The sequence below is a fragment of the Oncorhynchus keta genome, chromosome 20 (genome assembly GCF_023373465.1).
Source record: "Oncorhynchus keta strain PuntledgeMale-10-30-2019 chromosome 20, Oket_V2, whole genome shotgun sequence".
NCBI classification, from domain to species: Eukaryota; Metazoa; Chordata; class Actinopteri; order Salmoniformes; family Salmonidae; genus Oncorhynchus; species Oncorhynchus keta.
Window position 1 is genome coordinate 47708298 of NC_068440.1, and position 23427 is coordinate 47731724.

General features: G+C 41.3%; 1 long non-coding RNA gene across 1 annotated transcript; it reads left to right on the forward strand.

The window, feature by feature from the left end:
* The first annotated feature begins 15801 nt into the window (after positions 1 to 15801).
* LOC127910135 (uncharacterized) lies at positions 15802 to 16482 on the forward strand. The gene is made up of 3 exons (XR_008073999.1): positions 15802 to 15933; positions 16024 to 16259; positions 16333 to 16482. It is a non-coding gene; the product is annotated as an uncharacterized LOC127910135 (long non-coding RNA).
* Positions 16483 to 23427: the final 6945 nt, after the last annotated feature.

Below are 23427 nucleotides of genomic sequence, written 5' to 3' on the forward strand. Positions count from 1 at the left end.
CGGTGACAGAGAAAGGAACAACATAACACAGAAAATATACATAGGATAGGGACAGGAGAGGGTGAGAAAAGGGATAGTAAAGGGAAAGAGAACAGAAAATAGGCAGTATATAGATGAGGTAGGGACAGTTGGGGCAAAAAAGGGCTAGACCTGGGACCAATCGATACACTCTTAGGACAAGACATTAGTCTGATTAACTTCTACAGCAAATCAGTGACCTTCTACATTTGCATAAACATTCAAATGAACCAATAGTTTGGATAGGCTTATCTTCTCAAAGGCCTGTAGGCTAAGGGATAACCACCAGCCAACTAACAACAAGGGCAACAGCTAGGCCCGCACCCACCGGAGGAGCAATGGGATGGTTTCTCCTCCCCTGTTCCAACTGCTCTCTTTTAAAAGCACTAGGGGTTCTCAATGAGTCAAATGTCCTATGAAGAAGCAGCATTACTGTGAAACGCCAGGAGGACTTTTAAAACAGGACAACACAGCGGGCCTCACTTTGGTTTTCTTGCATTGAACTTGATTATAAGTCATTTATTAAAGGTTATGTTTTAAAAACAGGAAGTGAATGTTTTAGGAGTTTGGTGATATAACATCCAGGACATTTTTTAAATTGCCAGAAGAATCCACCAGGCAACACCACTTCAACCCTATGAGCAAACAAAACAAAGAACCCTGAACTTCAGCCTACAAACATCAAGGTGGGTGTGAAGGGCTCATCCAGGACATTTTAACTGCAAGGAGAATCTGTTTTATCAGGACTTCATCCACCATTTCAACCCTAGGAGTAACCCGAACATCAAAATAACCCTCAACTATCAGCCACCTCAATTATCCACTTTTTTCAAGCCCACAAACATTAAGGCATAAGAAGCCTTGTGCTGTTTGGGAAGATCCACATCCTGTTAAATATAGTTCACACGCCCGGGAGGACAAACTGTCTTGTCATTTGGCCTATTGATAACACTGTTTGCTATAGTTTTAGGACCACACCCAGTGTAATTCATTCATAATGCAATCCCTGTTGAAAAGAGCGACACCTTCACACGAACAGAACACCACAGCCCTTCCTCCATGGAACAACACAACGCTTCCCCTATAGAGCCGAACAATCCCGTATCAACACAATCCCACCAGGGCCTACCCACCGACTGCCCCAACTCAACCAACCCCCTGATTATGTGACTATATAGATAGTCCAGGTGTACTTTAAGTTAATTCAAGCAATACACCAGAGCAATAAATTGAGACTGCCATCTCAACCCAAATGTTCCCTGTTGGCATGAGACGGGGGAAACGTTTCACCGCCTTCATCAAGCACTCCTCACCTACAGACCACACCACAGCCCTGATAGCAGCAAACACCAACCAATGTAATATCCGCTTGTTGCTGTTCATCCAAACACACTACAACAACATCATCCAATCACTCACACAACCATAAAACACCTTCAACTCTGGCACTTAATATAGCGGTAGGCTAAGTAGAGAAACAGTACACAAACTTACATTGATCACCATGATTCAGAATCCATTGAAGAGCTCGAACGATTTATTGACGAGAGATACTTATGAACTCAAAGAGAAACATGTCGCTGGTTTGGGAGGATTCAAGCATTGTTAAGGACAACAACCCCCCTCCCACCCCAAAAGGACAACAAACCCAATCAACAAAACAAACCAAAGCCAAGTTGACCAAGCGGTATCAATGATTGAACGAAACCAACCCCGAGTATGAGTCCGCACGTGGCGAGTGGGGAGAGGTTTACTGATATGGATGTTGACTTGTTAAAATCCACCCATGAAAGGCTTGCTAAACTTGACATCTTGGATATATTACAAGAGGACATCAATGCATTATGTGCCCGTCTAGAATTCAGACAATGTCAGATTGATGATCTAAGGAAAGGGAACATGGTGCTGAAATGTACTGTAGACTCTATTCATGGTGGAGGTAAAGGGAACATGGTGCTGAAATGTACTGTAGACTCTATTCATGGTGGAGGTATGGTGGAAATGTACTTGACTTGTTAAAAAATGGTGCCACCCATGAAAAGGCTTAAAGGGAACATGGTGCTGTACTGTGACTCTATCTTGGATATATTATTCATGATGGAGGTAAAGGGATGGTGCTGTACTGTAGACTCTACATCAATGCATTCATGGTGTGCCCAGTGTCCATAGAAGGCCAAAGGTCATTCTTTTAGGCCTCTTGCACGTTGACAAATTTAAGCAAAATGAAATGACGAAGAGCAGGGGCAGAGAACTCAGAAACACTGATTTTGGAATGAATGATCACTTCCCCACCGAGATCAATGAAAGGAGAAAAGGAAATGTATCCCATCATGAAGGAAAGGCGTTGCCTGAATCAACGAGTCTCTATGGTGATGGATAAACTTTACATCAACGGGCAATTGTATTGGGACTCTAGAGTAACTCACTGGCTATTTTAAATTTAATGTTCAAGTCTGAGTTTGTTGTAGTGTATCATGACAACTTCAACAAATACATGCTCTATTGATCTCCACTTGACAAGGAAAGGGCTGCATATAGCGCAGGTTAGTGTATGTAGCCTTACTAACAAAATACATGAGGTTTTTAACTTGGTCAACATAAATCATATTCATATTTTGGCTCTGACAGAAACACATTTAGATGCACCTGTAAATGATGGGCAAATGAACATTCATGGATATAGTCTTACTGAGAAGGGACAGGAATAATAGATATAGTCTACTGAGAAGGGAGGAATAATAGATATAGTCTACTGAGAAGAGACAGGAATAGGAATGGTGGAGGTGTAGCACTGTACATTCAGAATCATATACCCTTTAAGAGGGGGGATTTTCTTAATGTAGGTCAAATAGAGGCACTATAGGCTCAATCTGCCTCACCAGCACCCATATTGGTAGGATGTGTGTATAGACCTCATAGCTCTAAGGTGTCCTATATGGGTGACTTATGCACTGGGTTTGACCAGGCCACAGAGATGTATTTATCTTGGGTGATTTCAATATAAATTGGAAGGAATCATATAGAACTAAGTTAACTGAGATATGCCAAGAGCTGTGGTTTGAAACAAATGGCTAATGATACTACTTGATCATCAACTAAGAAGGGTCATCGTTCAGACACATGCATTGATCTGATCTTCTGTAATATACCATTGCAATGCTTAAAAGCCAGATCAATGCCAGTGGGCTGAACAGACCATAATATTGTGACCATAACCATGAACACCAAGGTTACAAAGAAACTCCCTAGGATTGTGGCCAAGAGAATTTGTATAACATTTAATCATGAGATATTTGGCTGCTGTACCCTGGGAGCTGATTTATCTAGAGGATGATTTAAATCACGCTACAGAATGTTTTATTGATTTGCTCACTGAGGTAATGGACCATCATGCCCCTATAAGAAAGAGCACTGTTGGGGCTCCTCCATCTCCATGGATTGATGATGAACTTGCTGAGGCTTTTTCTCAAAGAAATATGGCAAAAACTTTTAGCAGCCAAATCAGAACTAGAAATATGAAACATTATGTAATTATGCAGTTAAATTAAATGTAAAAAAAATAACGTTATTTTACAAAAATGCTTTTGATTCTAAAAAAGGTATGGAATACAGTTGGTTAAGGGCCTACTTGGTACATCTATCTTATCAAGCCCATCTAGTGTGGAGGTTGGTGGGAGAACAATAACAAAACCAGCTGATACTGTCAATGATTTGATTTTTTTACAAAATAAACATTTATTTACTGAGCAAAAATGTAAACATACATTCTTCCAAACAAGCTATTGTCCAATGGATTGATGATCATATTGAGCAACAAGACCTGCACTTTTAGTCTACAGTGTCAGTGGAGGAGGTGTGAAACATATTGAAGTTATTACCCGATTGTAAATCTACAGGTTATGATCTTATGGACAATGTTTTACTTTGCTATGCTGCTCCCCAGATTGCAGCTCCACTGAAATACATATTTAATTGGTCACTGGAAAAGGGGATGTTTTCAAATGTATGGAAGCATGCGAAACTGTGTCCTATTCCGAAAGACTGCAAAGAACCCATTACTCCTGCCAATAGTCGACCAATTAGTCTACTCCCTTCACTCAGTAAGATATTGGAGGGTATTGTGAGTAGACAAATATGGGAGTACATGGAAACGAACAATCTGGTTACAGCCAATCAGCATGCTTATCTCAAAAACCATTGCATTGGTTGACATGAATGACCAGTGGCTCAATGCTATGGATAATGGCAGGTTTGTGGGTGTACTATTTTTAGATTTCAGTGCAGCATTTGATTTAGTGGATCATTAAATAATTGACTAAATTAATTCTCCCTTTAAGAAGGTAGGATTGAATTGGGTACAGTCATATCTAACTGACAGGAAACAGTCCACCTATATCAATGGTTAATTTTCTAAACATTAACCCTTACCAGGGTTTGCATCCTACCCCCGACCCTAACCCTTACCCGGGTTCGCATCCCACCCCCAATCCTGACCTTAAGCCTTACCCTAACCCGGGTTCAAGATTTTCATAGAGTCAGACCCCTACATCAAGCAATAAAACAATTTCTCCATAGTACAACAGGTTAACCCACCCCTTCAACCTTACAGAATCATTTCAGCATTCAGGAAGAATAAAAATCTCAAAGACTTACTCACTCAGGCAAAGTTCAGTAACGTACCACCACAACCACCAAACCCTATACCACCCACTAGACAGAGAAAAATAATTTCCAATCCCCACAGTGACACCTCTGCCCCAATCACAGAGAACCTTTCCCTCAGCACCTTCAATGTTATCTATATTATCACCTGTACAATATGAAATAAACACTATATAGGTCAAACAAAACATACAATAGAAACCCGGTTGAAACATCTGTACAACATCAAACAAGCATAATTACAGACCGTACAGGTTAATCACTTTCAAGACCACCCCATCACCAACCTCAGTACATCGGGTCTGCAGTCGGGTCCTGGGTGGACCAGGAGACAGCAGAACGCAATTAGATCAGAGTTTTAAAAACCATTACACCAGAGGGTTTAAATAAGAAACATGGATAGGGCGGTGGGGAGGGGTTGGAGGGATTGAACTTTTTTTAGTTGGAATACAACATTATTTTTAATAAAGAAAAGGTGGTTTTATGGATCGTGTGTAGGTTTCCCTGTTGATATATAGCACTACAACCAAGAGTGATTGACTTTAGAGCATACATTTGTTTATTCATGACCTACCTGAAAATTCTGCCCTCTAGAGGCCTGGCCTACTGCTTTCAAGACTTTTTACCATCTGTGTTTTATTTATGATCTTATGCTGCCATCTAGCGACTCTTGGAGGGTACCACATTTTTAATAGCATTTTATTAGGACATTGGAGGGGAACATAAGGCCTGTGCACCTGAAAAACCAGTTTATTTTAACCCAAACCCTTTACCCTAAACCCTAAACCCTAACCCTAACCCTAACCCTAAACCCCAACCCTAACCCCAACCCTAACCCTAACCCCAAACCCTAACCCCAACCCTAACCCCAACCCTAACCCTAACCAACAACCCCCTAAACCCTAACCCTAAAAACCCCCCAACCCTAACAACCCACAAGGTAGCAGATTGGAACATTGAGGCACAACACTCATCATAAATCTCAAACTCGGGTCCCACCATTCAATAACCAACATCCAGGTAGACAGTTACCCAGGGGCAACATTCTATCACTTCATAAAAGTACTGGAGAAAACCCCCATACACAGACACAGCGACGGTTGTTATCTCGGTGGGCCTGAACAATAAAGACCATGACCCATTCCAAACATCACTAAAACAGTTGTCAGGTATGCACAAGGAGGCAAAAAAAACATTTCCAAACGCAACAATATACATTCCTGTCATCAGCCATTCACCTCTTCTTACTCCACAGCAGAAGAGAAACCTTAAGCTCATCAACGCTTACATCACCACTAACTTCCCAACCCTATTAGAGATCCCACAAGACACATTTCACACAACAACAGACCTCATATACTGGACATCCACCACAGCAGACCTCATCTTTCAACACTGGTGTAGACAGTTAAATTTACATTAACCACAAGCCACAGTCTAGATAGAAATAGTCTTTCAACATCTTTCCTTCCTCAGAAACCGGTGCAGATCGTTCACCAGGGGGAGCGTGGGACCATTCAACATTAATGTTATCATCTAATATTTCCAAATCCATCATCCCCACAGCAACACAGGCACAGCTCCTGGAGAGAGGGTTGACATTCATCCCCACAGCAGCACAGACACAGCTCCTGGAGAGAGGGTTGACATTCATCCCCACAGCAGCACAGACACAGCTCCTGGAGAGAGGGTTGACATTCATCCCCACAGCAGCACAGACACAGCTCCTGGAGAGAGGGTTGACATTCATCCCCACAGCAGCACAGACACAGCTCCTGGAGAGAGGGTTGACATTCATCCCCACAGCAGCACAGACACAGCTCCTGGAGAGAGGGTTGACATTCATCCCCACAGCAGCACAGACACAGCTCCTGGAGAGAGGGTTGACATTCATCCCCACAGCAGCACAGACACAGCTCCTGGAGAGAGGGTTGACATTCATCCCCACAGCAGCACAGACACAGCTCCTGGAGAGAGGGTTGACATTCATCCCCACAGCAGCACAGGCACAGCTCCTGGAGAGAGGGTTGACATTCATCCCCACAGCAGCACAGGCACAGCTCCTGGAGAGAGGGTTGACATTCATCCCTCACCCAACCAAATTTGTTTTGGAGGAACTTCAAAGGGACACCCACAAATACCATAGACGACTTAAACTGTTGGACTATTTTGACTACAACACAGAGGACAATCACCTACCATTTACTTTACCATCTACCTGGGAACCTAAAACCTCCCAGATAGATGGCAGAATCAGGAGACTAATTAGAATGGACAAAAACACACTTCACAGTCATCAGACTCACACAGATAGGGAGGATAACCTCACACACGTAGAAAGACAGGCAATACAACAACTTAAAAACAACCCACACATCATCATTAAACCAGCAGACAAAGGTTCAAAAATAGTAATATTGGATAAACATCAATACATGTATGAAGCCAACAGACAGTTATCAAACACCAAACATTATAAACATATAGAAAACAGTATACAACCACAGACACAGACACAGCTAAGGACAATAATAAAAAGACTCTACGACCAACACTACATCACAGCAAAACAACGGGACTTTCTCTACGGTACAGACACCCCACGACCTAGACTATTCTATTTACTGTTAAAAGTACACAAGGAACCGGAGACATGGACAATTCCCTTTGAAGTTCCTCCTGGCAGACCGATTGTCTCAGACTGCAATAGTGAATCCTATAACATTTCGCAATATATAGATCATCATATCAACCCTCTCTCCACTAGGCACCCCAGCTTCCTCAGGGACACCTACCACTTCATGGAGAGGATTGGACCCATAGTTGTTCCCTCCCATACACACATATTCACAATAGATATTGATAGCCTATACACCAACATAAATACAGCAACAGGAATACAAGCAATTAGAAATATCTTCAAGAGATACCCAGACAACACTAGACCGGACAAAGAAATATTACAACTATTAGAAATCAGCCTGACTAGTAATGACTTCTTATTCAATGACCAATATTACCTGCAGGTGGAGGGAACAGCTACAACATTCTCAACAGTCATCATCCATCCATCAAGGTTAAATACACAATTCATCCGCAAGAAGTCACCTTCTTAGACAAGTTTTTTTCAGTAATAACAAATCAATCACAGAAAACACTACACACTAGAGTCTACTTCAAACCAACAGACACACATGCTTTACTTCATAAACACAGTTACCACCCCAAACATACATTTAAGGGAATAATAAAATCAAATTATACGGTTCTACAGGATATCATCTTGCAAACAAGACCTGAATTATGCAATAAATTCACTATTCAATGCACTTAGAAGAGGATATTCTAAACTATGTTTAAGAACCATTAAAAATAACACATTGGCCGCCCTCCCTCCCATTCATCCAACACTCAGACCACAAAATAATCCATCTCTCCACCCCACTACAATTCTACTCAAACCTCTCCTATTGTCTGTCCTAATCCTAATCCCATTCCTACCCCCACTCCTTCCCAGGACTCTAACCTTCACCATTACCCAGGGTTGTAATCCTACCCCTAACCTCTTCCCAAACCCCACTCCTAACCATTACCCTAACCACCATCTCTATTCTCCACCCTAACCATGACTCCCCTGTGGGATCTGCACCAATTAGCAAACCGCAACTCTGTCTTTGTTCCTTTGTCTTCAACATTCAAATCAGCAGAAAATCATCATTGCCCTAGTAACTACATTTTCAAATAGAATCAGACCCTTACATCAATCAAACACATCTCTACAGCTCACACTTACATACCACTCAAACCATAGAATCATTTCAGCATTAAGAAAACAATCATTCAAAAAAAGACCAATGAACACACGTAATGCCATTTATATCATTACATGCACACTTTGCAATAAACAATACATTAGAGAAACCAAACCAACCATAGAAACCAGACTCAAACAGCACCTGTATAACATCAAAGGGCCCACCTACAAACGGTACTCATAACCAACTTCCAGGAGTACCCCATCACTCACTTCACCATATCAGGGTTACAGTCACATATAGGCTGGACCTGTGGGCAGCAAAAGATGGTAGAATGGGGGTGGATCCAGCACCTACAAACAATAACACCAAAATGGCCTGAATGAGAAGTTCTAGAAAATGGGTTTTAACAGATAGGACAATGAATGGAATAGAACATGGTTTCATTATATTCTCTATATTTAAGTTTTATTTGGTTAAGTTTGACTTTTCCTTTCTTTTAACAGAATAAAACAAAACCAATTGAATGTACAATGTTGCATTTATATTAACAACAAACACTATGGTTGAATGCATTTCTCACCATATCGGATCCTGTACTGCCACCCAGATAAACAGTCATTTTAGAACCTACTTCATGATCCTAGGAGGATCTGTCCTTTCAGTATTATAGCCAACATGACGGCGTGTTATTAAAAAGGGATACATAGGAGATAGTCCTGCACACCGGAAAGCAAACTAGCTGACTTAAAACCTAACCCCAGCCCTTCCTGAGGCCTGAGTCCTAACCTTAACCTCTTTGGTTTCCATGCCTAACCTTAACCTCTAGTGAGATCCAGATGTCCTTACTTAAACCTACAACAAATATCTGTATAGAAATTATTTTTAATATTCTCCCCTATTTTCTTATATTAAAATTACCACCTTCACCACCCTTCGTTTTTATTATAATTCTCTTGTTTTCATCCTGTGTTATTTTTTTTTGCATTTTGAGGGGACCGTTATCTACATCTACAGATGTTCCCTTAACAATATCCTCCTTCCTTTATATGAAAATGACATTTTACTCTAGCACTGGAACCTGTTAGGAATTCATAATTTATTTTGTTTGAGTCCTATTAGCCAATAGAGGGAGCCGGTGTATTCCTGGGGACCCTTTAGTGGACTTGAGGGATAGATCCCATGGCCAATTGTTAACAATCCCTTGAATTTTGGGCCAACCCCTCCACACCCTCTTATGTTCCTGCATGTCCAACTATCCTCTGAAGAAGCCTATGATGGTGAAACGTCAGGAGCGCTTTTCCTTTTTTTCCTTTTATGTTTCTAGAATAAATATTAATTAGAAGCCATTTGGAGAACATACTGTTTTATAGATCCAAGTCTGACAATTGTTTGGGCCCACAATTGCGCACAATTGGCCCAGCTTCGCACGGGTTAGGGTTTGGCCGGGGTAGGCCATCGATGTAAATAATAATTTTTCTTAACTGACTTGCCGAGTTAAAGGACAAAAAAATGTAATAAAAACTTCAACATTAAGGTTCCAAGCAGTAACAATAAATGGCCACGAGATGAGAGCAGAGACCTGCTCTTGGATCTATCCGGTCTAAGTGAGTGGAGCAATTCAGTTGGTTTATACCTTAGTTTATTTATTTAGTTTTGCCTTTCGTAAAATCCTTACCTTACCCCAATTGATCCCTTATGGAGTTACTTGTATAAAGTTTATGGTAGAGATTTGGAATCTGTTTAATAATTTTTCTGATTTGTCATCCAGCTACCAGTTTAGTGACTCCACAATGATCCTAAGCACACAGCCAAGACAACGCAGTAGTGGCTTCGGGACAAGTCTCTTAATGTCCGTGAGTGTCCCAGCCAGAGTGCAGACTTGAAACCGATCTGAGAGACCTGAAAATAGCTGAGCAGCGAACCTGACAGAGTTTAAGATGATCTGCAGAGAAGAATTGGAGAAACTCCCCAAATACAGGTGTGCCAAGCTTGTAGTGTCATACCCAAGAAGACTTGAGGTTGTAATCACTGACAAAGGTGCTTCAAAGTACTGAGTAAAGTGTCTGAATTCTTATGTAACATTGCTAAGACAGTTTTTGCTTTGTAATCATGGGGAATAACGATTTAATCCATTTTAGAATAAGGCTGTAACATAAAATGTGGAAAAAGTCAAGGGGTCAGAATACTTTCTGAATGCACTGTATAGTCTTCCTCGAGAGTACGAGAAAAGCCCAATACACCCTGTGCCGGTTGGACGGTTGAGTAAATCAGATTCTAGAAAAACCTTGATGTATTTTGGCATATTTGTCTCCAGATTAAAAAGTTTACATTGTTGCTCTGCTTTTAGAATACCATGGTTTATTCTCTCCCACTCAAATGAAATGTACTACATCATTACGTTGGGGACTCTTCCCCAATCAAACAGAATGAATCCTGAAAAGACAAAGAAGCTCTGCAGTAAGGAAGTAACTTTCCTCTGCCTTCATTTTGCCGGACCCCAGGAAGAGTACTGGGGATCCATAATAAATACAAATATTACAGGAATTTCCCCTTGAAATCAGACATGTCCATGGTAAGGACAAGTTGGTCGCGGATTTGTCTCGAGGGTGGGCAGTTCATAAGTTGTGTTCAGCCACAAATATAGGAAAAACAAGGTGAGGTGTTACAGGCTTTTGTTTTTCCCTTTATGTTTTGAGGTTGGACTTTTAGCATGTACGTGCACAGATTGGTGTCACCTCGTCAGTCATTATGTGTTACTCCTGTGATGGTTGCCATCTCGTTAGTGGAAAGTGTTTCACCTGTTGGCCCAGGTGCTATTTAGGAGTGGCTGGCCCAGTGCAGCCTGAGAGATGTTGGCGAGAGCTACACTTCACATCAGCCGAGGTGCGATTACAAGCTCAAGTTAAGTTTGAAAGAGGTCTGAGTTGAGTTTTTCCCTGTTTGTTTTGCTCCCTATCCTTAGTTGTTGTTGGTGTTATTAGGTTTGTCTTTTCCTAGGCAAGCCTACTGGGCACCCACATGGGTGTCTTTCAGAACCCCTTTTGTTTGGTTGGCAGTGATTTAATTCTGAGCAACATTTTGAGTTCGTCTTGTGGCAAAGTAACACCAACACATCTACTTTATAAACTGATAAGTGCTTTATTACATGTGCATAAATAAGAGGGCAGATAATTATCTCAAGGACACACTAGGGAAAACCATGCCTAATATACATAAGTGCTATATTTAACCCAAAGAATTGTCTAAAGAAACAAAAAATCTAAGTGGCCTATGCGTCCCCCGTATCACAAGGACAGACCAGACAAAACCAAACCTATATCACAAGAAACGAAAGGCATTAGGTCATCAAATCATCATAGAATAAAAGTTTAGAACAATCTCATTGAGGCCGTTAGGGACCCAACCTGTGTGTTCAATACCTTTCAGGCCAGCCTCTGGGCCCTGGAGCACCCCACACCAGACTCAAGGCCTGCTATGGTTAAACTCTCCCTACCAATGTGTGTGGAAGTGCACATAACTGCCAATTTGCTCTACCGATGCAGAACATATGTTGGAGTCGTTGCTGTAGTTCATCTGCTCTATATGGTCAACCGGAAGCGTTAGACCAACTACAAATTCAGGTTAAATTAAACGACGACATCCTCTAGTCTTCAGGCACAGTCCGATTCCATTATGGTTAGGGCACAGTCCGATTCCATTATTCTTAGACCCTCCTGTGTAGTTCAGGTCACAGTGCTGGTAGAGCCGTCTGCCTCAGCCCACAGATATAAAATGAAGTAACTGGTCAGGCGTCTCCTCTCCAAGAGGGAAACAAACCACTGGGAATAAGACTGAGCCCCCAAGCCCTATTTGTTTGTCTTCTGGGTCAGACACTGTTGAGTCACAAATAACAGCATCCTGTTGTGAACCCCTCTACCAAGCAGTAGATCAGGAACATTTTCCCAGAAACAGTAAAGTGATTCAGAAGGGAGTGCTGCCATGCAACTCCATCTCTTCTGCTTCTCCTCCAGACACAGAAGAGCAATGGTCCAGGTGTGGAGCTGAGCAGGCTCAGTTTGGTATTGGCAAGGTTCAACCATTAGGTGGACAAAAAGTGATGGGTGGTACTCCTAAAAGCCAGTGTTCTTGAAGTGATACCAAATCTGAGTCCCCTACTAACATTTGAAGTTGTTAGGGATAGGGAGCAGTATTCAGAAGTTTGGATGACTGACAGGCCCAGAAGCTAGGATATGCGTGTAATTGGTAGTATTGGATAGAAAACTCTGAAGTTTCTAAAACGGTTAAAATAATGTCGGAGTATAACATAACTGATACGGCAGGCGAATACCAGAGGATCCAGAATTCCAGAATTTCTTTTGAGGTGACCACCAATTGTAATGCCTGTCTATGGGAAAATCAAAGTAAATCCTCCCAGATTGCAGTTTCTATGGTTTCCACTAGATGTCAAGTCTTTAGAAAGGGTTTCAGGCTTGTTTTTGAAAAATGAGCTAGAATTTTGTAGTTTTTCAAGATGGCTCTCATTTTGACTGTAGTGTTTTGGCGCGTGTGGATGAGGGCGCGCACTTCGTTATTCATCTCCGGTATTGAACACTATTTTCCGTCTTAAATTTAGGGTCTCTCAGGATTGATTAGAAACATTGTTTTTGGTAACTTTTGGGATTCCTTTGTATGCATTTTGAACAAGTGGAACAGGTGGATTACTGAATCAAGCGTGCCAACTAAAGTACTTTATTGAAAAAAAACAGACCATTTGTTATATAGCTGGGACCCTTGGGATTGCAAATTGAGGAAGTGATTTATTTTCTCAATTTCTGACTTGACGGCTCTGCTGGTTTGGAAAATGTTTAATGCTTTTGTACGCGGGGCGCTGTCCTCAGATAATCGCATGGTGTGCTTTCGCGGTAAAGCCTTTTTGAAATCTGATAAAGCTTTTAAATGATGTATGGCTGTTGAATTTCACGCTCTGCAATTTCACAGGATGTTGTCGAGGCTGGTTCCTAGCAGCACGTATATCTCAAAGAGGTTTTACAGACATGTCCACTGATCTGTTCCACGCCTGGAACCTATGACACTAAGTCCGAGAGGTAGAGTCTGGAGTCTCTGCTCATTCTGAAACATCTCCAAAGGGCTGGAGCTGTAAAAAATATAACTTTAAGTTAACTGTCATATTTATTGATATGTCAGTTCCAATTGGAGCTGAACAAATGGCGCTCAAGGGAGGTATGCAAGTTGCCAATTGATGAGAAATGGACTGTCATCGGTGTTAAGCAACTAGACAGGGACATTTGCAAGTGTTTCATTAGACGAGGAGGAAGATGCAGTAAGTATATTTAATACAATCTGGTTCTGAATACGATTTAATACACCTAGTAAATTTTTCTACATTTTCAGTGGTTAGATGTGTACTACAGACACGTTCAACCAGCTTTTCTTAAAAACTTTGAAGATTCTTCATTTCCACTACTGGAAAAGCATGCCAATAGTCTACAAAGGTTTCATACCAAGTAAGTACAACAGTTTTCTAAAATAAATGTATCTTGTTCTTTCATCAGATGCAAAACTCCCCCACATCACAAGCCAGCTGTAACGGCTTTCTTCCGTTGAAGGAGAGTCGGACCAAAATGCAGCGTGGTTAGTTCGATACATCTTTAATAAAGAAAAAAACACGAACAATACAAAAACAACAAACGGAAATGTGAAAACCTACACAGCCTATCTGGTGACAACAAACAGAGACAGGAACAATCACCCACAAAATACACAGTGAAACCCAGGCTACCTAAATATGGTTCACAATCAGAGACAACGAGAATCACCTGACTCTGATTGAGAACCGCCTCAGGCAGCCAAGCCTAATCTAGACACCCCTACTCAGCCGCAATCCCAATACCTATTAAACCCCAATACAAAAACACACCATAACACACCATAACAAAATAAACCCATGTCACACCCTGGGGCCTGTTGCACAAAAGTAGAATTAAGACATCCGGGATAAATGACTCAGCTGAGCTCAATAAAGCCAAAACATGTGCGTCCAGGCTTAATTGGTTGCACAAAGACCAAGCCAGGATGAGCAGACACGGATTCATTAAGCCAGGTGAAACCAATCCTGGATAGGTGCTCGCTCACGGCTCACTCAAATAGACCCCGCCACAGATCAGATTAACTGATTTACCATGGCAACTAGAGCCGCGTACTTTTCCCCGTCGGAAGCACAAATCCTCATGGAGGCATACGAGGAGGTAAAAGATATAATTAAGAAGGCAACACCGCCACAGTGATAAAGCAAAGAGAAAAAGCGTGGCAAAGTATTGCAGACCGCCTGAATGCGTAAGTAGTGCACAATTACACACTCACCGCTCAAACATCACAATTACAATTCAAATATTTAATTCACATCTCCAAAAACGCAGTTGTACTGTAATTATGAAACGGTTAAATTTTTAATTGAAATGCACTGCAGATATGAGTGAAATTGTGTAAAGTAAGTCCATCACACTGTATAAAGCTATGATAAATTATTATTAAAGCCTTACACGTTTATTATTTAATCTTAGCCGTTGTACTCTGCTTCTTATGTTGTATGTTTCTCCTGCTTTCATTAATGTAAAGCTGCTTTGACAGAATGAAACAATTGTGAAGTGCTATATAAATAAAATTTAATTGAATAAATAGATGAGCTATAATAATAATCACTTTAATTTATATAGCGCCTTTCAAAGGACCCAAGGTCGGTTGCTCACTGCACTGCAAAAATGTCTTTCTTACTTAGTATTTTTGTCTTGTTTTCAGTAAAAAAAAATATCTAAAAAAACATCTTTAATATTTTCTTGAGCAAAATTACCTAGGAAAATAAGCAAAAAAATCTGCCAGTGAAACGAGAACTTTTCTAAAATTAAGTGTTTATGGAAAAAGTAAACTTATTTCAAGAGAATTTTTATTATATTGACAGATTTTTTATTTGCTTGTTTTAAGCACACATTTACTTAAAGTTTATATTTTTGTCTAAACTATACTTATTTTGCTAGGTCATTTAGCAAATCAAGAAAATACATCTTTAATTTTTTTTTTAAAATATTTTTACTGAAAACAAGACAAAAATACCAAGTAATTTTTTGCAGTGTGACTCCATTAAATGTGTGTGTGTGTGTGTGTGTGTAGATTAAACATGAACGGGCCAAAACGGACATGGCAGCAGGTCAAAATCAAATACAAGAACATTCTGCAGAATGGTATGGTCCCTGACTAATATTTAAAGCACAAGCATATATTGTACCCAGAAGGTGCCTGCTCACACATTGTCTGTACTGTTTTAGCAGTGAAAAGAATACCCACAGACAAGGCACGGGTGGTGGGTCATCAAAGGCTGACCTTACCCCAGCAGAGGACATGGCCTTGGAGCTAAATAAAGGCAGGCCCGTCTTAGAGGGGATCCCTGGGGGGAAAGAGACGAGCATAGGTTCCTCCCAAGATGCCACCCGCTTCATTCAAGGTATGTCCTTCCATCTCTACATGGGATACAACCACATTCATATTGAATCAATTTGGACTGTCCGACTTTGGTTTACCTATTGCCTTGCAGTGTCTGGCAGCACTGTGTTCCTGTTAGAGCCACCAGCACAAGCACCAGACAATGCTGATCCAGTGAGTACTCCATCAAAGGCATACTGTAGGCCTGGCATGTCTTGTCTACTAGCTTCAATATGAATCCGATTAAATGTGATAGGGTGAAGGCCCCAGTGCAGCAGCAAATGATGGAGACGATGATGATGAGGAGGAGACCATCTCTCTGGATTCCAGAAGGCATGAGGTATCATGGTAAGACTGTGAAAGTACTATTTACTCTACAATGGTGAGGAGTCCTCATCAAAATATCTAATTTCTTTTACAGGACCCAGATGCTATACAGTGGGAAAACCAGCCTGGCAACATAGTGCGTATTAATAAAAGGACACCACATCCTGCCAAATTCCAGCTGCGCTAATTGTAGTGTGTTCACAGAGCTCACAAGCTATCAGAAAGTTGTATGGCAACCACCTCCGGCGCCAAATAGAACTGGCAGACATAGACATTCAGTACAAGAAGAAAAAGATGGAAAATCTTGCACTGGAGTCCGAAATAAAGAGGACAATTAGGAAACTGGACCTTGAAATAAAAAAACTTGAGGGAGGTGAGATATGCCTTCAATGTACACTGTATGCTAACTGTAACACAAATGTATTAATCATTATTTGTATTTCCTCCCCAGCTCCAAGAAGATGACACAGCTCAAAATAAAAATTAGGTATATTCTCGTAAAGTCAAGTGAGCCATGACATATGAGCTCTTATTGTGAGCACACAGGACGGTGGCATCTTTCTAAGGTTTTTTTATTTTCCCAGCAATCAGTACAACCAAGTCATCGTTATAAGGCATCGCCCTCTTTTGCCCACCCCCAGCACCAGGTGTGGCCACTAGCCTATATGAAGGCCCAAAATTGTGTGTTCCTTTCTGCTCTGACAATGGCATGCCCATTCGTGCGAGATGTGGTGGATGAAGAAGCACTTGTGCTGAGGAGAGCCTTCAGGCGAGAAAGGGTCTTCAGGGACCGGTTGGACCCACTGGCCTTCCCTGACGACCATCTATATGAAAGATACAGGTTTTCTGCAGATGGCATCAGGTATCTATGCAGACTACTGGGTCCCAGGATTAAGCACCGCACTGCACGGAGCCATGCACTGAGTGTGGAGCAAATGGTTTGTGTGGCCTTGCGCTTTTTGCTAGTGGAGCCTTCCTGTACTCAGTGGGGGATGCAGAACAGCTGAACAAGGCCACAATTTGCCGCACAATAAGGAGTGTGTGTCTGGCTATCAAAGCATTAGCAGATGTCTTCATCTCCTTCCCTGGCCACAGAAGACTCTGTGACATCAAAGAGGAGTTCTATAGGATTGCAGGTAAGAGGATCTACAAATTACAGGACAACTGTTAACACATAGTAGGATACTCATTACTTTGTGTGACAGGTTTCCCCAATGTCATTGGTGCAGTGGACTGCACACACATAAGGATAAAAGCCCCTCAGGTGCCCATGAGGCCGATTTTGTGAATAGGAAATCCTTTCACAGCATTAATGTTCAGGTGAACATAACTTTTGATATTGTCCATTGACGAAACACTCTGCATTGCCAGTGATGTGCATTGATTGGTGTAATATTCCTCATCTTATGATTTCAGATGGTCTGCAATGCTGACTGTGTGATCAGCAATGTTGTGGCAAAATGGCCTGGCTCAGTCCATGACTCCAGAATCTTTCGGGCCTCTGAAATCTATCAGTGCCTATCACAAGGTAAGCCACACAACCCCTATTTATAACCATCATGGCTGTGTCAAGAATATCACTGTGTTTATGAGGTAGTAATGATGAGATTTTGTGTTGACAGGTGAATTCTCTGGTGTGTTGCTGGGAGACAGGGGTATGGCTGCCAGCCTTTTCTCCTGACACCTTTCACAGACCCCCAGGAAGCACAGCAGGCCTACAACCATGCCCATGCCAGGACCAGGGCCAGAGTTGAAATGACCTTTGGCCTCCTGAAGGCACGCTTTCACTGCCTTCACAAATTAAGGGTCAGCCCTGTTAGGGCATGTGATATTACTGTGGCTTGTGCTGTCCTCCACAATGTGGCCTGCCTGAGGAAGGAGAGGGCCCCCAGAGTGCCACCAGCCATGGACTGGGACAATCCGGCAATCTTCCCTGATGACGACAGTGGTCGGCTGCTGAGGGACCAAGATGTGTTGAATTATTTTAGTTAGTATGTGTGCTTTCAATTTTGGTTAAATATGTCCTGCGGTGGCAGAGGAATTTGGGTTTTTTGGGTTCGTTTTTTTACGAATTTGGCCTCTTATGATGTTTGTGCGGTATACTGTGTGTAATACAAGGCTGCAGGGAGGCTACTGCATCCATTCATTTGTCTGTTCAGTTGATGTGTATGGATTTGTCCTGCATTTATTTTAGTGTGCAGACATGCAGGGTGTGTTATATACAGACCTTTGAATGTGTATGTATCATTTTGTATAATATGCTTGGATTCTGTGCTTTCCATCTTGTAGAGTCACTGTGACTTCAGTTTCGAAAGGAGCTGGTTTACCTGCTTTGTTTTGTCCTTATTCAATAAAGGAACATAATGTTACACATTGTGTTTTTATATTCATATGGAATGTGTATTTGTTTATATGACAGAGTACTAGGGCCACACTGAAGAAAAAGGATAAAGTCATACATTTATGAGGCTGGTTCTTTCTGCAGAAAAGCTACGTATTGTTTTTACAGTTGATACTTATGACAATGTGATACTTAATATTCTGGCACATCAGCATGTCTTTGTTTATGAAACCATACTGAAGTACAATTTCACGAAATGCCCCGCATCTGTCATTTTAACAACTGTCCTCCTTTAAAACAACTGGTTACAATATTATGACTTGTCTTTTTTTTCCCTCTGTGGCCCTAATATTCTATCATTTTATATATATAGTCTATGGGAAACTGTAAATTATCTAATGATAGCAACATCTAAAAATCATTTTTTATCCAAAATCATTGAAATTAATGATCACAAACGTTTAAATAATGACAGTGGGTCTAGTTATATGTGATAACAATGTATAGTGAGCAGTGAAATAACATTTTTTTTCTCCATTTGTGGTGACTGCTGACTGACATTAGGGATGAGATTAAATAGATCCTGGAATTTAGCCTGGTCTGGAGCAGGCTAGCTCCACAGAATAAATCTCCATGGTAATTTATACCATAACATATCCTCCTGCCCCCTATCCATCTTTAGTGCAACCGGATTACGGATCAATTGAGCCAGGATCACCAAGATATCCTGGCTTAATCCCTTATCCTAGTTTTGTGCAACAGGCCCCTGGCCTGACCAAATAAATAACGAAAACACAAAATATTAAGGCGTGACACCAGCTAGCAAGACAAGTACTGAAGGCAGTTGTAAAATGGTGCCCCCAACAGATTGTTTTTTGTTAGTTTATTTGCACATAATGTTGCCGCCACGGTCTCTTATGACCGAAAATAACTTCTGGACATCAGGACTGCAATTACTCATTAATTAAAACTTCTTAGGGTTAGAATACCAGGAAAACACGTGATTGTGGGCTCTGTTCTAAGCAGAATATTGTGCAGATAGACAAACATTTCAAGTCCGCCCATGCCCTTAAGTTTGGGACTATCGAATGGGAGAAAGCTAGCCAGGATTCTACCACAAGACATCAGGCCGAATCAGGGCAGCTCAGTGAACCAGGTTTGGAACCGTTGGGGAGACTTCAACAAACAGAGAAATTAATTTGCGGGTGAGGAGAACGCAATTTGACTGAATATGAGCACCCTTCATTGAATCGAATTGATACCACTCGCAGTAGTGCTTCCAGAGTAAGGGGATTCCTCTGTGTTATGTCAGAGGGCAAGGCCGATGGACTGTGTTCCCTGGATAATTAGTCATATTTCTGGGTGATATAGCCAAGTTGAAGACCGTGGTATAGCCCCATCCACATTAAAAATGTACTGCTCCGATGTTCAACGTTTCCTGAAATATCTTATTGAGTTTAAGTCTAAACGTCTGCGGGCTAAAGCCAGGGCAATTAGATTGCAAAGTAGAGTAACACCAAAGATTGATCGTGATTCCCGGCAGACCCAGGCAAAGTACAGAGCAGAATTTAGCAGGCGCTGCAGAGTTAGGGTGGTTTGTCCAGCTAAGTGCTCAAGCTATTCCTTCGGTTCTCAGCAGACTGGAGGTCCGAGCAACCTGCCATGACAGACAGAGGTTAGCGACTCATGACCAGCAGGTTGGCCGTATTTAATGGCACTAGACGAGCCCCAGTGACGATGTTTAGTGAGAGGTATTTTCTGGAAGTAACCCAGGAAAGTGGGGGTTTTCAGCTCTGTGTTTCAAGTCACAAAACTAATTATAGCTTCGGGGAGTGCAATGTTGGAGGAGAAATACACTTGGCTTAAACGATTCCATACCTTAACCTCTTGAAGCTAGGGGGCACTCTTTATTTTTGGAAAAATAACGTTCCCAAAGTAAACCGCTTATTTCTCAGGGCCAGATGCTAGAATATGCATATAATTGACAGCTTAGGATAGAAAACTCTAAAGTTTCCAAAACTGATATTGCAGGCGAAACCCTGAGAAAAATCCAATCAGGAAGTGCCTCATTTTGAAAATGTTGTGTTCCTATGCACCCCTATTGGCCATTGAAAGGGATATCAACCAGATTCCTTTTTCTACGTATTCCCTAAGGTGTCTACAGCATTTTGACGTAGTTTCAGGCCTTTGTTGAAGAATGAGCGTAAACAACTACATTGCGTGAGTGGCCAGCTGAGGGATTCTTGCGTAAAAGACAGAGGTAGTCATTTTTCCTCTCGCTCCTACTGAAAAGCCAATTGTCCAAGTTGATATATTAGAAAAACACCTTGAGGATTGATTATTGTTGAGGGGAGGATTGATTATTAGATGCACTATTTTAAAGTGGCTGTTCCACTGGATGTCATAAGGTGAATGCACCAATTTGTAAGTCGCTCTGGATAAGAGCGTCTGCTAAATGACTTAAATGTAAATGTAATGTAAAATGATTATAAAAACCGTTTGCCATGTTTGTCGATATTATGGATATCATTTTGATTTTTTTTCCGCCGTTGTCGTGATCGCCATTTCCAGTGGATTTCTCAACATAACATGACCAACAAATGGAGGTATTTTGTGTATAAAAATCATCTTTATGGAACAAAAGGATAATTTGCTGTCTAACTGGGAGTCTCGTGAGTGAAAACATCTGAAGATCAAAGGTAAACGATTAATTTGATTGCTAGGCTATCGAAGCATTTACAAAACGCTTGTCTTGCTTTGGCTGTAAAGCACAATTTCAAAATTAAGATGACAGGGTGATTATCAAAAGGCTAAGCTGTGTTTCACTATATTTCACTTGTGATTTCATGAATATTAATATTTAATTAACCGTTGCGCTATGCTAATTAGTGTAGTTTATGACAATTCTCCCGGATCCGGGATGGTTAGTTCCAAAAGTTGAAGGACTCAGAGCCTGCAATGGCATTACCATAATCTCTAGGCTGTGCCGAGTTCAACGAGATGCCCCGCTTGACCGTAGCGACAATGAGAAAAAGTAGGCCCATAATGAAGCCTGGCCCTAATTTGCATTTGCTTTTGGGTGACAGTGGGAGAACCTTTAGGGTGAGAAACACAATTTGACCTCAGGAACATTCCTGAGGTCCTCCCAATCTGTGCAAGCCTGGCATTAACCCTTAACCTCTGCACACGGAACCCGGTAGCGGGCTGAAATTCCATAACATATGGTGATCGCTACATAGTCATATTAAACATTCATGAAAATACAAGTGTCTCACATGTATCAAAAGCCTATAATCTTGCTAATACAACTGCGTTGTCAGATTTAAGAAAGGATTTACTGCGAAAGAATATGATGCGATTATCTGAGGATGGAGCCCCCTAAAAAAAGAAAACTATTTCAACCAGCACAGGCGTAACAAAATCAAACTGCATTAAAATTGTTTACCTTTGACGGTATTCGTCTGTTTGCAATCCCAATGCTCATTGTTACACAATGAAGGATCTTTTGTTTGATAAAATCAGTTTTTATAGCCTAACACAAAACATTTTGTGAACCGCTTGTGTTGTGAATTCAGTCTCATTCCATGGTAAATACCCACACAAAACGTGGACTTTTCCAGTCATGTTTGGTTTGTTTGTAACACAACCAAACGTGATGGGCCATTTTGTGGGACGTATTGACTGAAAGAAAACGATTTGAGGACATCACTGTGCACCAATGATATGACCACTCTTTCGTTGATCGACTGTATTTTAACCCAATGACCACTGATCACCTTGAAATCTAGCTGGGTAGCTAGCTCATTGGCTGAGGTAAACGGCAATATGCAATGGTTATGTGTTGGAAGACCAACCCATGTAGTAAACTCCGGCGTAAAGAGAGTCATTCGCTATTGAAGTTTTATACCGGAAGGAGCTACGCATATTACGCACAGCATTGTTTGGTAAACACGTACATTCAGCATGGTGACTAAGTCAGGGAAAGCTAAGTCTAGATATCTACCCAGATATACAGATGTACACACAATTTTAGAAGAAATTGATCGGAAAAGTGAGACATTGTTGTAGGACGATTAATTTAGCGATTCCCAAGACTATTTTTTGAATGGAGAGGACATGCTTTGGACCGGTAAGTTCTTCTCATGCTAATGCCTTTGTTTGAAATTAATAATATAAAATATGATTTTTAATTTGAGAAGCAATATATAAAAATGTAATGAAATGTGAGATGCGGGTGTCTGCCGCCCCACCCCAACCCACATGAAATAGCCTATTTGAGGCTGTTGAGGGGAGGGCAGGTCCACAACAATGGCCAAAGTGAAATGGAGACAGTAGATACAGCTAGTCTGTTATAAAATAATAAAGACTGTAGATCTAGCTGAAATGTCATAATATATTCAACCTTATGTACTCTATATATACACTGCTCAAAAAAATAAAGGGAACACTTAAACAACACAATGTAACTCCAAGTCAATCACACTTCTGTGAAATCAAACTGTCCACTTAGGAAGCAACACTGATTGACAATAAATGTCACATGCTGTTGTGCAAATGGAATAGACAACAGGTGGAAATTGTAGGCAATTAGCAAGACACCCCCAATAAAGGAGTGGTTCTGCAGGTGGTGACCACAGACCACTTCAGTTCCTATGCTTCCTGGCTGATGTTTTGGTCACTTGAATGCTGGCGGTGCATTCACTCTAGTGGTAGCATGAGACGGAGTCTACAACCCACACAAGTGGCTCAGGTAGCGCAGCTCATCCAGGATAGCACATCAATGCGAGCTGTGGCAAGAAGGTTTGCTGTGTCTGTCAGCGTAGTGTCCAGAGCATGGAGGCGCTACCA